Source organism: Callithrix jacchus, chromosome 9, assembly GCF_049354715.1.
Source record: "Callithrix jacchus isolate 240 chromosome 9, calJac240_pri, whole genome shotgun sequence".
Lineage (NCBI taxonomy): Eukaryota > Metazoa > Chordata > Mammalia > Primates > Cebidae > Callithrix > Callithrix jacchus.
The window spans coordinates 123,062,146-123,078,214 of NC_133510.1; the positions used below are offsets into that span (position 1 = coordinate 123,062,146).

A 16,069-nucleotide genomic window follows, 5' to 3' on the forward strand; every position below is an offset into this window, starting at 1 on the left:
ACTTTGGGAGGCTGGAGGCGGAGGATTCCTTGAGCCCAGGAGTTTGAAACCAACCTGGACAACAGAGTGAGACCCCATCTCTACAAAAACTGAAAAAACGTAGCTGGGCATGATTGTGTGTGCCTATAGTCCCAGCTACTTGGGAGACTGAGATAGGAGGATTGCTTGAGCCCAGGCGTTTGAGGTTGCAGTGAGCTGTGATTGTGCCACTGTACTCCAGCCTGGGCAACAGAGAAAGTCCCTGTCTCAAAAAAAAAAAAGAAGGAGGAGGAGGAAGAGGAAAAGAAGGAGAGGGAGGGGGGAGGTACGGAGAGGAGGAGGGGGTGGATTTTATTAGGCCGGGCACAGTTGCTCACACCTGTAATCCCAGCACTTTGGGAGGCCAAGGTGGGCGGATCACTTGAGGTCAGGATTTCAAGACCAGCCTGGCCAACATGGTAAAACCCCTGTCTCTACTAAAAATAAAACAAAACAAAAAATTAGCTAGGTGTGGTGGCAGGTGCCTGTAATCCCAGCTACTTGGGAGGCTGAGGTAGGAGAATCACTTGAACCTGGGAGGCAGAGGTTGCAGTGAGCAGAGATCATCCCACTACACTCCAGCCTGGATGACAGAGTGAAACTCCATCTCAAAAAATAATAATAATAAAATAAATAAAGTCATCAGTTCCATTCCCATGATAACCCATTAACCCATTAATTTATCAATCCATGAAAGGATTAATCTGACCTAAGAATCTCTTAAAAGATCTCACCTCTCAATACTGCCACATTGAGGATTTAATTTGGACATGAGTTTTGAAGAGAACAAATATTCAAACCTTAAAAGCCGCCTAATCTCCTTGAACCATCCCCTATCTATGGACTAGCACATATAAAAGAAGGAAATTTCTAACTTGTTTAAGCCCCTGTATTTTGAAGTCTGTTTGTTACAGTAGCTTAGCTATGAAATAATACAGCTGGGATTGCTGCGTTGGAGCTGAAAGGCCTTATGTTTTCTGTCCAGGATGTAGTCATTCGGAAACCCAGCAGGATTCAGGTTTGATACACAGAGGGTGGCCGAATTGCACACTTTTACCTGAATTCCCATGAGGCCTGGCAGCCTTTTGAAATCCCTGCCTTCCTTATTTCCATTAATATCCTTACAGTAATAGGAGATCATCTGTTTCTTGGCACCAAAAACTCCTAAAACAAACTCACCCCTTATATTCTGCACTTCTCATTTAGATGCATCTCTTCTGTCTTCTCTGCTAAACAGTGAGCTCCAGCCAGGCGAGGTGGCTCACGCCTGTAATCCCAGCACTTCGGGAGGCCAAGGCGGGTGGATCATCTGAGGTCAGGAGTTCGAGACCAGCCTGACCAACATGGAGAAACCCTGTCTCTACTAATAATACAAAAATTAGCCAGGCGTGATGGCACATGCCAGTAATGCCAGTTACTCAGGAGGCTGAGGCACAAGAATCGCTTGAACCTGAGAGGTAGAGGTTGCGCTGAGCCGAGATTGCGCCGAGCCGAGATTGCGCCATTGCACTCCAGCCCGGGCAATAAGAGTGACACTCCATCTCAAAACAAACCAAGAAACAAACAAACATGGTTGCAGTGAGCCAGGATTGCACTACTGCACTCCAGCCTGGGTAGCAGAGCCAGACTGTGTCTCAAAAAGTTAATAATAGGGCCAGGCATGGTGGCTCAGGCCTATAATCCCAGGAATTTGGGAGCTCGAGGTGGGCGGATCACAAGGTCAAAAGATTGAGACCATCCTGGCCAACATGGTGAAACCCTGTCTCTACTAAAAGTACAAACCGGGTGTGGTGGTGCATGCCTATAGTCCTAGCTACTAGGGAGGCTGAGGCAGAAGAAGAATCGCTTGAATTCTAGAGGCAGAGGTTGCAGTGAGCCAAGATCATGCCACTGCACTTCAGCCTGGGTGACAGAGCAAGACTCTGTCTCAAAAAAAAAAAAAAAAAAAAAGGCTGACCACTGTGGCTCACGCCTGTAATCCCCCCACTTAGGGAGGCCAAGGTGGGTGGATCACAAGGTCAAGAGATTGAGACCATCCTGGCCAACATGGTAAAACCCCATCTCTGCCAAAAATACAAAAATCAGCTGGGTGTGGTGGCACATGCATGTAATCCCAGCTACTCTGAAGGCTGAGGCAGGAGACTCTCTTGAACCCAGGAGACAGAGGTTGCAGTGAGCCGAGATCGCACCACTGCACTCCAGGCTGTTGACAGAGCAAGAGTTGGTCTCAGAAAAAAGAAATAATAATAACTAGTTGTATCTTATAGGAGGGAAGGCTTCATGGAACTTCTCTCTCCAGGCTCTGAATTCCTACTATCCTGACTTCCTCTGTGCCAGTGTCACATATGACTGAGCCACCTAGAGCCATACCTCAACAGAAGTGTTAGGTCACAGGGGTATGTCTTTAGGACCTTCTTTTTAGTGGTCTCTACAATCTTACAACCCTCTTTCTAAACATCTAGAGGCCTAATACTACAGACCTTTCCTTTATCATACTCAAATAATTATTTCTCTGGGACCTACTTTGCTAGCCTGATTAGAAAACAGAGCCTGAGACAAGATAAAAGTGCTAACACTTTATTCAGGAGTTAAAAGCCTGTGGAGGTGAGAATAAGGAAGGAAAGAGGAAAGAGGGAAGATGAAACACAAATCAATGTGATGTGTTGGCTGGGCACGGTGGCTCATGCCTATAGCCCCAGCATTTTGGGAGATCAAAGCAGCTGGATCACCTGAGGTCAGGAGTTCAAGAGCATCCTGACTCCATCTCAAAAAAAAAAAAGATTATAGTTCCCCTAACTGCTCTACAGGTTACAATTTCAACATGGTAAAATATTAAGTTTTCCCTTTAAGATAGTCTTTAAGGTCCTGCATACCAGTGAAATTACTGACATCAGCTATACTGAAGTACCCCATTGAAGCTGAATCACAAAAGAATTCAGTTTCCATGTCCTGATTATTTCATCCCCCTTACCCTGATCAGTGACCCCAATGTCCGTGATCCCCTTTAAAATCCCAGCCCAGAACTCCTTGAGGAGATGGATTTGAGTGTCTCCTTTCATCCCCTCCCTTGTCTGTCCTGCAACCATTAAACTCTTTCTCTGCTGCAAGCCCTGCTGCCTCAGTGTAACTGGTAGGTTACTGTACATCAGGCACATGAGCCTGTTGGTCGTATAATATTGCCATGCTGGCCACCGATCCCAATCCTCCACAGCAGGTTACTTACCAGCCTTGCTTCCTTGGTGCACAGTCTTTTCCAGAGAGACCACAAGGAGGAGCCACTTCTAGGAACAGGTCCTCAAAAGGGAGAAAGGAGAAGGAATGTATTAGCTTAACTGTCTCCCATCTTCCATTTCTCCATGGCCAAGATCCCTGGGGAAACTAGCTCCCCCGTACTCCTTAGTTGTGTAACCTAGCACCTTGCAGCCATCCAGGCTGGCAAATTCCAATGGCATGGCATTACAAATCTGGAAGTAGAGAGGCAATTCACTGTGGGTAGGGTGCTGACCAGTAGAGAAGGAAGAAGATAATCAAAGGAATCTGGGAATATTTATTTATTTATTTCTCTCTCTCTCTCTCTCTCTCTCTCTCTCTCTCTTTCTTTCTCTCTTTCTTCTTTTTTTCTTTTTGAGGTGGTCTCACTCTGTCACCCAGGCTGGAGTGCAATGGCACTGTCTTGGCTCACTGCAACCTCCACCTCCTGGGTTCAAGCGATTCTCCTACTTCAGCCTCCCATGGAGCTGGGATTACAGCTGTGCGTGATCATGCCTGGCTAATTTTCTTTTTGTATTTTTGGTAGAGATGGGGTTTCACCATATTGGTCAATCTGGTCTTGAACTCCTGACCTCATAATCTGCCCACCTCGGCCTCCCAAAGGGCTGGGATTATAGGTGTGAGCCACCACACCCAGCCAGGAAGATTTATTTCAACGCAATCCTACTGCACTGCACAGGCCCACTCATGCCTTTCCATATTGGGCCACCATCACATCGGTAAGAACAAAATTGCCTTCACTCTTTACCATTGAGGGGAGAGGCAAGTCCAATTAGTTATAGAGCCTGTCTCCCAACAAACTCCAGGAAGGCTGAGGCAAGAGGGCTAGTTAAACAAGTTCCAGTCTCTGATAGACAGAATCATGCTCTCTTTACCTCCAAAGATATCCATATCCTAATCCTTGAAACCTGTGAATCTGTTACCTTACATGGCAAAAGCAGTTTTGCATATATGATTAAGGTTACGAACTTTGAGAAGGGGAGAATATTCTAAATTATGTCGGTGGGCCCAATCTAATCACATTAGTCCCTAAAATCAGAGAACCTTTTCCAGCTGTGGTCAGAGACAGACATGACAGCAGAAGAGGGGCCAGAGTGATGCTTCATTGCTGGCTTTGCAGGTGGAGAAGGGGCCACTCGCCAAGGAATAGGGGCAGCCTTTAGAAGCTGGAAAAGGCAAGGAAACAGATTCTCCTCTAGAACCTTCAGAAAGAAATACAGCCCTGATGACACCTGGATTTTAGTCCCGTGAAATCTATGTTGGACTTCTGGACTACAGAACTAGGAGAAAATTAATGTGCATTGTTTTAAGCCATTAAGTTCATGGTAATTTGTTACAGCACCAAGAGGAAACTGATACACAGTCTCTACTGCCAAAGCTAGTTCTAGGGCCACAGTTGTAACCACTTAATGGGTTCATTTTACCCTCTGCCCAAATAGAGCCAATTTATCAATACAGGGGAATTGCAATAGAGAAAGAGTTTAATTCACACAGAGCCAGCCGAATGGGAGACTACAGCTTATTACTTAAATGGATCTCTCTAATGATTTGGAGGTTAAGTTTTTCAAGGATAGTTTGGTTGGCCAGGGAATGGATGCTACCGATTGGTTGGGGATGCAATCATAGGGGTGTGGTCCTTGTGCATGCTGAGTCCACTTCTGGGTGGGGGCCACAGGACCGGTTGGTGGGTCTGGGTGGAACCACTGGTTGTCAGAGATGCAAAAACCTGAAAAGACATCCCAAAAGTCCAATCTTAGGTTCTACATTAGTGGTGTTATCTGCAGGAATCATTGGGGAAGTGGCAAATCTTGTGACCTCTGGAATAATGGCCACCAGTCATTTACAACCAGATCCTAGCAGAATTCAGGCTCCCCTCATGCTCCTATTCTAGTGTTCTTTCATTAGCTTTACAAAGTGGTTTAGTTTGGGAGAAGGGAAATTGCTATTTAAATGATAAACTAAATGTCTCCCAAAGTTAGGTTGACCCAAGCCCAGGAATAATTAAGGGTAGTTTGGAGGTTAAAGGCAAGATGCGGGTTGGTTAGATCAGATCTCTTTCACTGTCATAATTTTCTCACTGCTATAATTTTTGCAAAAGTGTTTCATAATTGAAGTTTATCATCTCTCTCTTCCACAACCCAACTGGGGTTACCTAGACATTCATCCCCAAGGAGTATAGGAACCCTTGCCAGGTCACAGTTGTTGTAACTGCCCATTAACAGTCATCCCAAGCATGAAAGCATCAAAGGACACACTAGTGGGTCCTCTGGGTTCCAGACATTTTGTCTCCTGCCCCTGTTGAGAAGCAGCTACCCTAATCCTCCAGAACAATCAGAAATGATTATCCCAGGCAGTTCAGAAACTCCCTTCTCTATTTGTCACTTCAATAATATAAGGAACCTGAACATGCTGTATAAAGTCACAGCATCCAATTCAGTGGAATGCTTACTGTGTCCCCAGGCCTAAGAGTTCTTCCAGAAATTAGAACTCTTATCCTACAGAGCCCAAAGTTACAGGGATGAGAAGCACAAAATCTGCAAGTGGGTAACTAGGTGCAATTGTGAGAAAGGCCAGCCCCAGTTTCCCAACCCCAATGTACTAACTAGAGAAGCAGTTATATCACTTGTTAGCTCAAGGAATAAGCTGCATCCTTCAAGATAGCACCCATAACTGGGTGCATTGGCTCACACCTGTAATTCCAGCATGTTGGGAGGCCAAGGCAGGCAGATCACTTGAAGCCAGGAGTTTGAGACCAGCTTGGCCAACATGGAGAAACCCCATCTCTACTGAAAATACCAAAATTAGCTGGGCGTTGTGGCACATGACTGTAATCCCAGCTACTCAGTGGGTTGAGGCACCAGAATCATTTGAACCCGGGAGGCAGAGGTTGCAGTAAGCCAAGATCGCACCACTGCACTCCAGCCTGGGAGATAAAGTGAGACTTTGTCTCAAAAAAAAAAAAAGATAGAACCTATCCTGCAAGGTATACTTTTCTAGTACATTAACTGGGCCTTCAAAGGTGCTATTAAGTGTAGATTTTATGATGCAGGTATGTTGAGGCCAATATAGGAGGCAACTGACATTGAAAAGATAGTGTGTGTCTCACTGTGCCCAAAAGGAGGGGCACACAAGACCATGCCTGGCCACATAGGGGAAACTCCAGTGTGAGAGGCATCTGAACCAGAGTGACTCAATCTTTTTCTTTTTTTCTTTTTTGAAATAGAGTCTCACTCTTTTGCCCAGACTGAAGGGCAATAGCATGATCTCGGCTCACTGCAAAATCTGCCTCCCGGGTTCAAGCTATTCTCCTCCCTCAGCCTCTCAAGTAGCTGGGACTACAGGCATGTGCCACCACGCTCAGCCAATTTTTGTATTTTTAGTAGACAAGGGGTTTCACCATGTTGGCCAGGCTGGTCTTGAACTCCTGACCTCAAGTGATTCACCCTCCTCATCCTCCAAAAGTGCTGGGATTACAGGTGTGAGCCAGCGCACCCAGTTATGGGTGCTATAGTGACTCAATCTTGAATAGGGGCTGGGTAAAATAAGGCTGAGATCTGCTGGCCTGCTGGGCCACAGTCCCAGGAGGTTAGACATTCTTAGTCACAGGATGAGACAGGAGTCTGGCAGGACTGGTATCACAAGATGCAGGTCACAAAGACCCCACTGATAAAACAGGATGCTGTAAAGAAGTCGGCCAAAACCCACCAAAATTAAGATAATGATGAAAGTGACCTCTGGTCCTCCTCACTGCTCATTATACACTAATTGTTACAATGCATTAGCATGCTAAAAGACACTCCCACCAGTGCCATGACAATTTACAAATGCCATGGCAACATTCAGAGTTACCCAATATGGTCTAAAAAGGGGAGGAATCCTCAGTTCTGGGAATTGCCCACCCCTTTCCTGGAAAACCCATGAATAATCCACTCCTTATTTAGCGTCTGATCAAGAAATAACCACAAAACTAGCCAACCAGCAGCCCTTGGGGCTGCTCTGTTATGGAGTAGCCGTTCTTTTATTTCTTTATTTCTCTAATAAACTTGCATTCACTTTATGCTGTGGACTAGCTCTGAACTCTTTCTTGCACAAGATCCAAGAACCCTTTCTTGAGGTCTGAATCAGGACCCCTTTCTGGTAATGCCAGGGCTACTCAGGAAGCAGAGGGGGATGAGGGGAAATGTGGGCAGGAGCCTATATTGTGGTTTTCACAGGGACAGGTGAGGCAGGGAAAACAGGTTTAGGATTAGTCCGGTTGAATAATTTCAGCAGGCTCTGGGATGTAGGAGCTATTTCTAGTTGTATGGTACCTGGCCCTGGGGTGATTATTAGCACAGGGGAACAGTGGCCCAGAGGATGAGAACAGTAGAGAAAGTTGGGGAAGGGAGCTATGAGCTCTGATTGTTTAGTATGCACAGGAAGGCTCACAAGAGAGCCATTTACTCTTTCTGGGAATTGGCTAGCCCTAGAAGGGGCAGGCTCTCTTAGGTCAGCAAGGCCCCAGATATCAAAATATGAGAAACAGATCCATATACCTTAGTGAGGCACCAGTGCAGCCCGAAGTCTGCCAGCCACTGATTTCTATGGGTTCCAAGGATGAGATGGAGGAGATGTGGGACTGGTGAGGCTAGTCTCCCAATATGCAGAGAATGGTGCCTCTGCCCTTTTTTTATTTTTTTGAAGATGGAGTCTCGCTCTGTCACCCAGGCTAGAGTGAAGTGATGCAATCTCAGCTCACTGCAACCTCTGCCTCCTGGGTTCAAATGATTCTCCTGCCTCAGTCTCCTGAGTAGCTGGGACTATAGGCATGTGCCACCACACCCGGCTAATTTTTGTATTTTTAGTAGAGACGGGACTTCACTACATTGGCCAGACCGATCTAGATCTCCTGCCCTCCACCACTGTGCCTAGCCTGGGAATAGGACTTCTAAAAGGCAAATATATTTGGAAGGCTGTGGTCCCAAGGTCATTTTTGCTGGCTATAAGCAGGGTCTCCAGAACCAAAGGGAGCACACAGCTCTCCTTAAAATTGGAGGTGTTTATGCCCAAGATGAAGTTGAATTCTGTTTGGGCAAGAGATGTGCTTATTTATACAAAGCAAAGAATAACACAAATTGAACCAAACCAGAGTAATCTGGGGAAAGGTAACTCAGATCTATGGAAACAGTGGCATGGTTTGTGCTAAATTCCAAAGCAATCTTCCTGCTAAGGCCACTGGACACAGAATCCGCGTGATACTGTACCCTTCAAATATTTAAACTAATTAAAACTAAATAAGTAAAAGTGGATTTGTGCACTTGCAGAAAGAAAATCGGAAACATACAGTTAATACAACAGGCCATCCTATTATTCTATAAGACCAGTGATTTCTGGGCAATAGGTACATGGTAAGACTAATGAAGCCCATGGCCTTAGGACCATTATCATATCACACCATACTTTCTTTGCTGTAAAAGGGGTCTCTTGGGTCCCAAGGTTGTGTGTGATAGTGATATGGTGTGGCGTGTTCCACCCAAATCTCGCCTTGAATTGTAATAATCCCCAAGTGTCAAGGGCAGGGGCAGGTGGAAATAATTGAATCATGGGGACAGTTTCCCCCACACTGTTCTCATGGTAGTAAATCTCATGAGATATGATGGGTTTTTTGTTGCTTTTTGAAGGTTTTTTTGAGACAGAGTCCTGCTCTGTCACCCAGTCTGAAATGCAGTGGTGAAATCTCAACTCACTGCAACCTCTGCCCCCTGGGTTCAAGAAATTCTCCTGCCTCAGCCTCCCTAGTAGCTGGGACTACAGGTGCCTGTCACCATGCCCGGCTAATTTCTGTATTTTTAGTGGAGATGGGGTTTCACCATGTTCATCAGGCTGATCTAGAATTCCTGCCCTCAGATGATCTGCCTACCTCAGCCTCCCAAAGATCTGTGATTACAGGCATGAGCCACCGTGCCCGGCCGATCTGATGGTTTTATAAATGGGAGTTCCCCTGCACAAGCTCTCTGTTGCCTGCCACCATGTAAGACATGACTTTGCTCCTCCTTTTCCTTCCACCATGATTTTGAGGCCTTCCCAACCATATGGAACTGTGAGTCAATTAAACCTCTTTCCTTTATAAATTACCCAATCTTGGATATATTTTAAATAGCAATGTAAGAACAGACTAACACAGATATAACATCTGCAGACCACCAGATGCTGGTGCCAGTAGAGACACTTGGAAAGGGGAGGCAAACCTGCTTAACAGATAAATTTAAAGCTTAAAGGGATAAATTTCTAACTTCTCCAAAGTGAGAGGGGTCATCAGACAGATGTGCTGGACCTACCACCTGGTGGCCATGCTGATCTCTCTGAAGATTGGTCCCATATTGCTCTCTCCTGCCAGCAGCTGGATACTTAGCAATGGCAAACCTAGAGCATCCTTGCTGGCCCCATGTTGTTGGACCCACACATGGCCTTCATCCCTGCCTTCATGGCTACTTTTCTTGTGGGCCCATCATGCAAGCTGTGAGGGTGTCGGACAGCCAGCCCCATTGAAGACAGAATTTCTTATTCTTTTTGTTTAACCGGCATACAGCCTTTTACAGAGCGGTTACTCAATAAATATTGTTGAATTTGATTTATTTATTCAAACTTGATTGAACCCTACAATATGATAGACAATGAGTTAGGTTAAGAATACCCACTTGGCTTGCTCAGATAGTAATGCAAAACAAAATAAAACCAAACTAAAAAAAAAATACCAACTTAGAGTATCTGTCCTGCGTTGCAGGTTGGGCTCTCCGCTGATAAGGAGTTTGGGGGACGAGGTGTTTAAAGAATGGAAGAGGCAGAAGTCAGTCTGCAGTGCAAGCCTGACGAGTATGGGTCAACCCAGCAGGAAGCTCCTGGACCAAGAGAGCCATCTTTTTTTTTTTTTTCTGAGACAGGGTTTCACTCTGTTGCCCAGGCTGGAGTGCAGTGGCACAATCACAGATCACTGCAGCTTTGAATTCTGGGGTTCAAGCAATCTTCCCACCTCAACCTCTCAAGTAGGTAAAACTACAGGCATGCACCTCCAGGCTCAGCTAGTTTTTTAAGTTTTTTTTGTAGTGACGGGATATTGTTATGTTGCCCGGGCTGGTTCTGAACTCCTAGGTTCAAACAGTCTTCCCACCTTGGCCTACCACAGTGCTGGGATTACAGGCATGAGCCACTGTGCACAGCCTAGCCATCTCTTTATCTGCCCTCATCCTTTTAGTCCAGATACAGGCTGCCCTAGGAAAGGCCTGACCTTAAGTGAGGCTAACCCTAAAGGAGCTGCCAGCTGGGAGCCTGACTGCTGGGAGCTGCCAGCTGGGAGCCTCCTGACTGCACCCCCCACAGTTGGGTGGCAAGTTCTTCCTTAAAGGATTTGAGTAGACACGTCTGGTAGACATGTCTGTGTCTACCAGACTCCACCTCTTGCTATGCACAGATCCAGGTCTCCATACACTTTCATTGACTAGCCCCTCCTCTGCATGGGTTCAATGGGCCTCTTCCTTTTTTTTTTTTTTTTGAGATGAAGTCTCCCTCTGTCGCCCAAGCTAGTGTGCAATGGCACAATCTCGGCTCACTGCAACCTCTTCCTCCCAAGTTCAAGCGATTCTCCTGCCTCAGCCTCCTGAGTAGCTGGGATTACAGGTGCCTACCACCATGCCTGGCTAATTTTTGTATTTTTAGTAGAGACAGGGTTTCACCATGTTAGTCAGGCTGGTCTCAAACTCCTGACCTTGTGATCCGTCTGCCTCAGCCTCCCAAAGTGCTGTGATTATAGGTGTGAGCCACCACACCCAGGTTTTTTTGTTGTTGTTGTTGTTGTTTTTTGTCTGTTCATTTTTTGAGATGCAGGCTCTCTCTGTCACACGGGCTAGAGTGCAGTAGCATAGTCTCAGCTCACTGGAATCTCTACCACCCAGGTTCAAACAATTCTCCTGCCTCAGCCTCCCAAGTAGCTGAGACTACAGGTGTGCACTGCCATGCCCTGCTAATTTTTGTATTTTTAGTAGAGATGGGGGTTTCACCATGTTGTCTAGGCTGGTCTTGAACTCCTGACCTCAAGTGATCCACTTGCCTCAACCTCCCTAAGTGCTGGGATTACAGGTGTGAGCCACTGCGCCCAGCTGTGGGCCCTTCTTCCTAAATTAAAACTCGGAGATTACTGGGATGCACCACAGCCTTTGCCACTATGATTGGTCTCAAGGTTGCAATTTATTCTCATCCCCTCCTTCCTCCACTACCCATTCGAGATGCCCCCCCAAGCCTCAGCTACTACCTTTGCTGGCTTTAGTGACTTAGCTGGAGATATGATTTGGACTCCCATCTCTAGAGCTTAATATGCAGGTTAATTTTTAGGGAGCATTCTCAGCATCAACATCAATGGGGGAAGTGAAGGAAGCAGGATTGGACAGAAAGAGAAGTTGGGACATATCACCACTAGATTTCAGCTGATGCCACAGGGAGCTTTGAAGCTGTGCTCATCTATCAGAGCTGTCTCCGCTGGGACAAGAAAACCAGGCTTTGATTACCTCTACATCAGCCTCTCCTTGGATACAGGCTGCTGTGGGAGATTGAAAGTGATGCTGGGTGTGATGGCTTTCTTCAGCCAAGGGCAATTTCCAGAAAGGGCTGACAGCTGAGACTGGCAACTGTGGCATCTGCCAGCAGCATCCCGAGAGGCTATGGCAAAAGTCCTTCAGTCCTAACGGGGAGATTGGAGTGGCCCCAACCACAATACACCCTCTTCGTGTCCATAACTCAATTCTTTTCTCTCTCTGCCTCTCCAGCTCCTTGTCAGAGTTGTCCCTTGCTAACGCCTCTTTCCAGACTTCTTTTTCATTGTGGTAAAATAAACATAACATAAAATGTGCCATCTTAATCATTTTTAAAAATTGACTTACTTTTTTTTGAGATGGGGTCTCGCTCTGTCACTCAGGCTGGGGTGTAGTGGCACAATCTCAGCTCATGGCAACCTCTGCCTCCCGATTCAAGCCGATTCTCCCACCTCAGCCTACCAAGTAGCTGGGATTACAGGTGTGCGCCACCACGTCTTGCTAATTTTTGTAGTTTTAGTAGAGCGGGGTTTCACCTTGTTGGTCAGGCTGGTCTCAAACTCCTGACCTCAAGTGATCCACCTGCCTCAGCCTCTCAAAGTGCTGGGATTACAGGCATGAGCCCCCACACTTGACCTTATTTATTTTTGAGGCAGGATCTCCCCGCTATTGCCCAGGCTGGGATGAAGTGGTGCATTCACAGCTCACTGCAGCCTCAATCACCTGGGCTCAAGCACTTCTTCCGCTTCAGCCTCCCAAGTAGCTAGGACTACAGACACAAGCCACAACACCCAGGTAATTTTTGTATTTTCTGTAGAGATAAGGTCTCACTATGTTTCCAAGGCTTGTCTTGAACTCCTGGGCTCAAGCAATCCTTCCACCTCGGCCTCCTAAAGTGCTAGGATTACAGGCGTGAGCCACCATGCCCAGCCCATCTTAACCATTTGTAAGTGTATGCTTCAGTGGTGTTATGTAAATTCACATTGCTATGAAATAAGTCTTTCCCCTTGCTTTCATCTTGCAAATCTGAAACTCCACACCCATTGACAAGAACTTTCCTCAGACTCTGGCATGGCAACCACCAGTCTACTTTCTGTCTCTATGATTTTGACTATTTTTTTTTTCTGCATACCTTGGGTAAGTGGACTCCTACTGTAGTGATTTTTTTGAGAATGGCTTATTTCCTCAGCACAATCCCATGAAATTTCATCCATATCGTAGCTTGTTAAAATTTGCCTTCTGGCCTGGTGGCTCATGCCTGTAATCCCAGCACTTTGGGAGGCTGAGGCGGGCGGATCACCTGATGTCAGAAGTTTGAGACCACCCTGACCAACATGGAGAAACCCCGTCTCTACTTACAAAATATAAAATTAGCCGGGCGTGGTGGTGCACGCCTGTAATCCCAGCTACTTGGGAGGCTGAGGCAGCAGAATTGCTAGAACCCAGGAGGTAGAGGTTGTGGTGAGCTGAGATGGTGTCAGTGCACTCCAGACACCCCATTTTGTATAATCACTTATCCATCAAGGGACACTTGGGTCACTTCCACATTTTGGCTACTGTGAATAATGCTGCTATGAACATGAATATCTCTTCCAGATCCTGCTTTCAACTCTTTTGGATATTCCCGTATCAACAATGTTTTTATCAAAGATGGGTTTATCTCTCACTGGCTTAATTTCTTTTAGACTCACATAGAGGTGAGGATGAACTGTCTACTGTCTCCTTAGAGAGGCAAGTGTGTCACGCCTGTAATTCCATACTTTGGGAGGCTGAGGCGGGCGGATCACAAGGTCAGGAGATCGAGACCATTCTGGCCAACACGGTGAAACCCCATCTCTACTACAATACAAAAAAAATTGCCGGGCATGGTGGCACGCACCTGTAATCCCAGCTACTCAGGAGGCTGTGGCAGGGGAATCGCTTGAACCCAGGCAGCAGAGGATACTGTGAGCCAAGATCGTGCCACTGCCCTTCAGCCTGGGTGACAGAGCAAGACTCCATCTCAAAAAAAAAAGAGAGGCAAGTCTGATAAATCAGAACACTCTGGCCAGGTGCAGTGGCTCACACCTGTAATGCCAGCACTTTGGGAGGCTGAGGCAAAAAGAATCACTTGAGGCTAGGAGTTTGAAACCGTCCTGGACAACATAACAAGACTGTGTCTCTACAAAAAAAAGAATATTCTGGTTGGGTCAGGTTGATGAATATAAAACCTGGTTTATGATTAACTTGGATCCAACATATACCATCCAGTAGTTTCTGTTTTTTCCACTAAAGAAAAAGAAATCACCTGTAAAGGACATTTCCCACATGCTGCTGGAACCTGTTTCACTTTTTGTTATCCCAGCTCCCAAGGTTAGTTAATCACAAACAGGACTTTGAGAAACAGCCTTTATGATAAAAGAAAATAAGGCTAAGAGACAGGTTCATTAAATGAGACATTAGGCCGGCCATAGCGGCTCGCACCTGTAATCGCAGCACTTTGGGAGGCCAAGACGGGTGGATCACTTCAGAAGTTCGAGATGAGTCTGAGCAACACAGTGAAACCCCATCTCTACAAAAAAAAATACAAAAATTGGCCAGGCACGGTGGCTCATGCCTGTAATCCCAGAACTTTGGGAGGCCAAGGCGAACAGATCATGAGGTCAGGAGATTGAGACCATCCTGGCCAACATGGTAACATCCTGTCTCTACTAAAAATACTGGGCATGGTGGCACATGCCTGTAATCTCGGCTACTCCAGGAGGCTGAGAAAGGAGAATCACTTCAACCCAGGAGTTAGAGATTGCAGTGAGCGGAGTTCAAGCCACTGCACTCCAACCTGGCGACAGAGTGAGACTCTGTCTCAAAAAAATAAAAGACATTAAAAGAGACAGACCAGTTCATTAATCATAATGAAGCAAATGAGGGTATTTTTGGAGTGATGAAGGAAAAGCAGGAGCTGGCAAGGGAGAGAAAAACACTGGGTCTGGGAGGTCGGGCAGAATTAAGAACATTTTGCTAAGAATCTAATGGTACATCATTTTGTTGGCCTGACTGTAGACCTGGGTTAAGCAATGCCTTAGATTTTTATTTTTTAATTTTTTTATTTTTTTTGAGTTGGAGTCTCACTCTGTCGCCCAGGCTGAACTGTATTTGTGTGCTCACCAGTCACTGCAACCTCCACCTCCCGAGTTCAAGTGATTCTCCTGCCTCAACTTCTCAAGTAGCTGGGACAACAGGCCCATGCCACCACACCTGGCTAGTTTTTGTATTTTTAGTAGAGATGGGGTTTCACCATATTGCCCAGGATGGTCTCGAACTCCTGACCTCAAGTGATCTGCCCGCCTCAGCTTCCCAAGGTTCTAGGATTACAGGCGTGAGCCCCCGCACCTGGCCAGCCTCAGCCTTCAAACAGCGAAAAAACAAAGTGTGCTCCTTACAAATTTTTAAAAAACAACTCAGGCTTGTCTAGGACCTATACATTTGGAAGAACACATACACTTCAGGGTTTATTTTTTCTGTTTCTGTTAAGGTTAACCCTAATCGTCATGACTCAAACCAGAAGTTGAAAGAGGCGTCAGATCTTTTGAGTTTTACTTCACTGCAGGTAGCCAGCTGGAATGGGAGAGTGATCAAAGTGAACTTAAAACCTTAGAACTTATTTTCTTAGGGAAATTCTTAACTCAAAACTTCACCCATACAGAGCTATGTGCAAGTGGTTAATTGATACTGAATACATTAATGGCAAAATGGTATTTGTACTTCCTAAAATAGCAGAATTGTACCATGGCTGGTTGGGAAGAAGGCTAAAAAATAAATAACAGGAAGATCTTCATACCGCAAAAGATTCTTTCTTTTTTGTGAGCCGTTGTCTGGCTCTGTCACCCAGGTTAGAGTGCAGTGGCATGATCTCCACTCACTGCAACCTCCACCTCTTGAGTTCAAGCAATTCTCCTGCCTCATCCTCCCAAGTAGTTGGGATTACAGGTGTCCACTACTATGTCCAGCTAATTTTTGTATTTTTAGTAGAGATGGGGTTTCACCATGTTGGCCAGGTTGGTCTCAAACTCCTGACCTCAGGTGATTCACTGACCTCAGCCTCCTAAAGTGCTGGGATTACAGGGATGAGCCACCGTGCCCAGCAAAAGACTCATTTTTTTTTTTTTTTTAAGAGACAGGGTCTCACTCTGTCATCCAGGCTAGGATGTGGTGGTACAATCTTCCTGCCTCAGGCTTCTCAG

General features: G+C 46.0%; 1 pseudogene; it reads left to right on the forward strand.

Moving 5' to 3' along the window:
• The first annotated feature begins 5,318 nt into the window (after window positions 1–5,318).
• LOC108593288 (large ribosomal subunit protein eL33 pseudogene) lies at window positions 5,319–8,546 on the forward strand (annotated as a pseudogene).
• The last annotated feature ends 7,523 nt before the right edge of the window (window positions 8,547–16,069 follow it).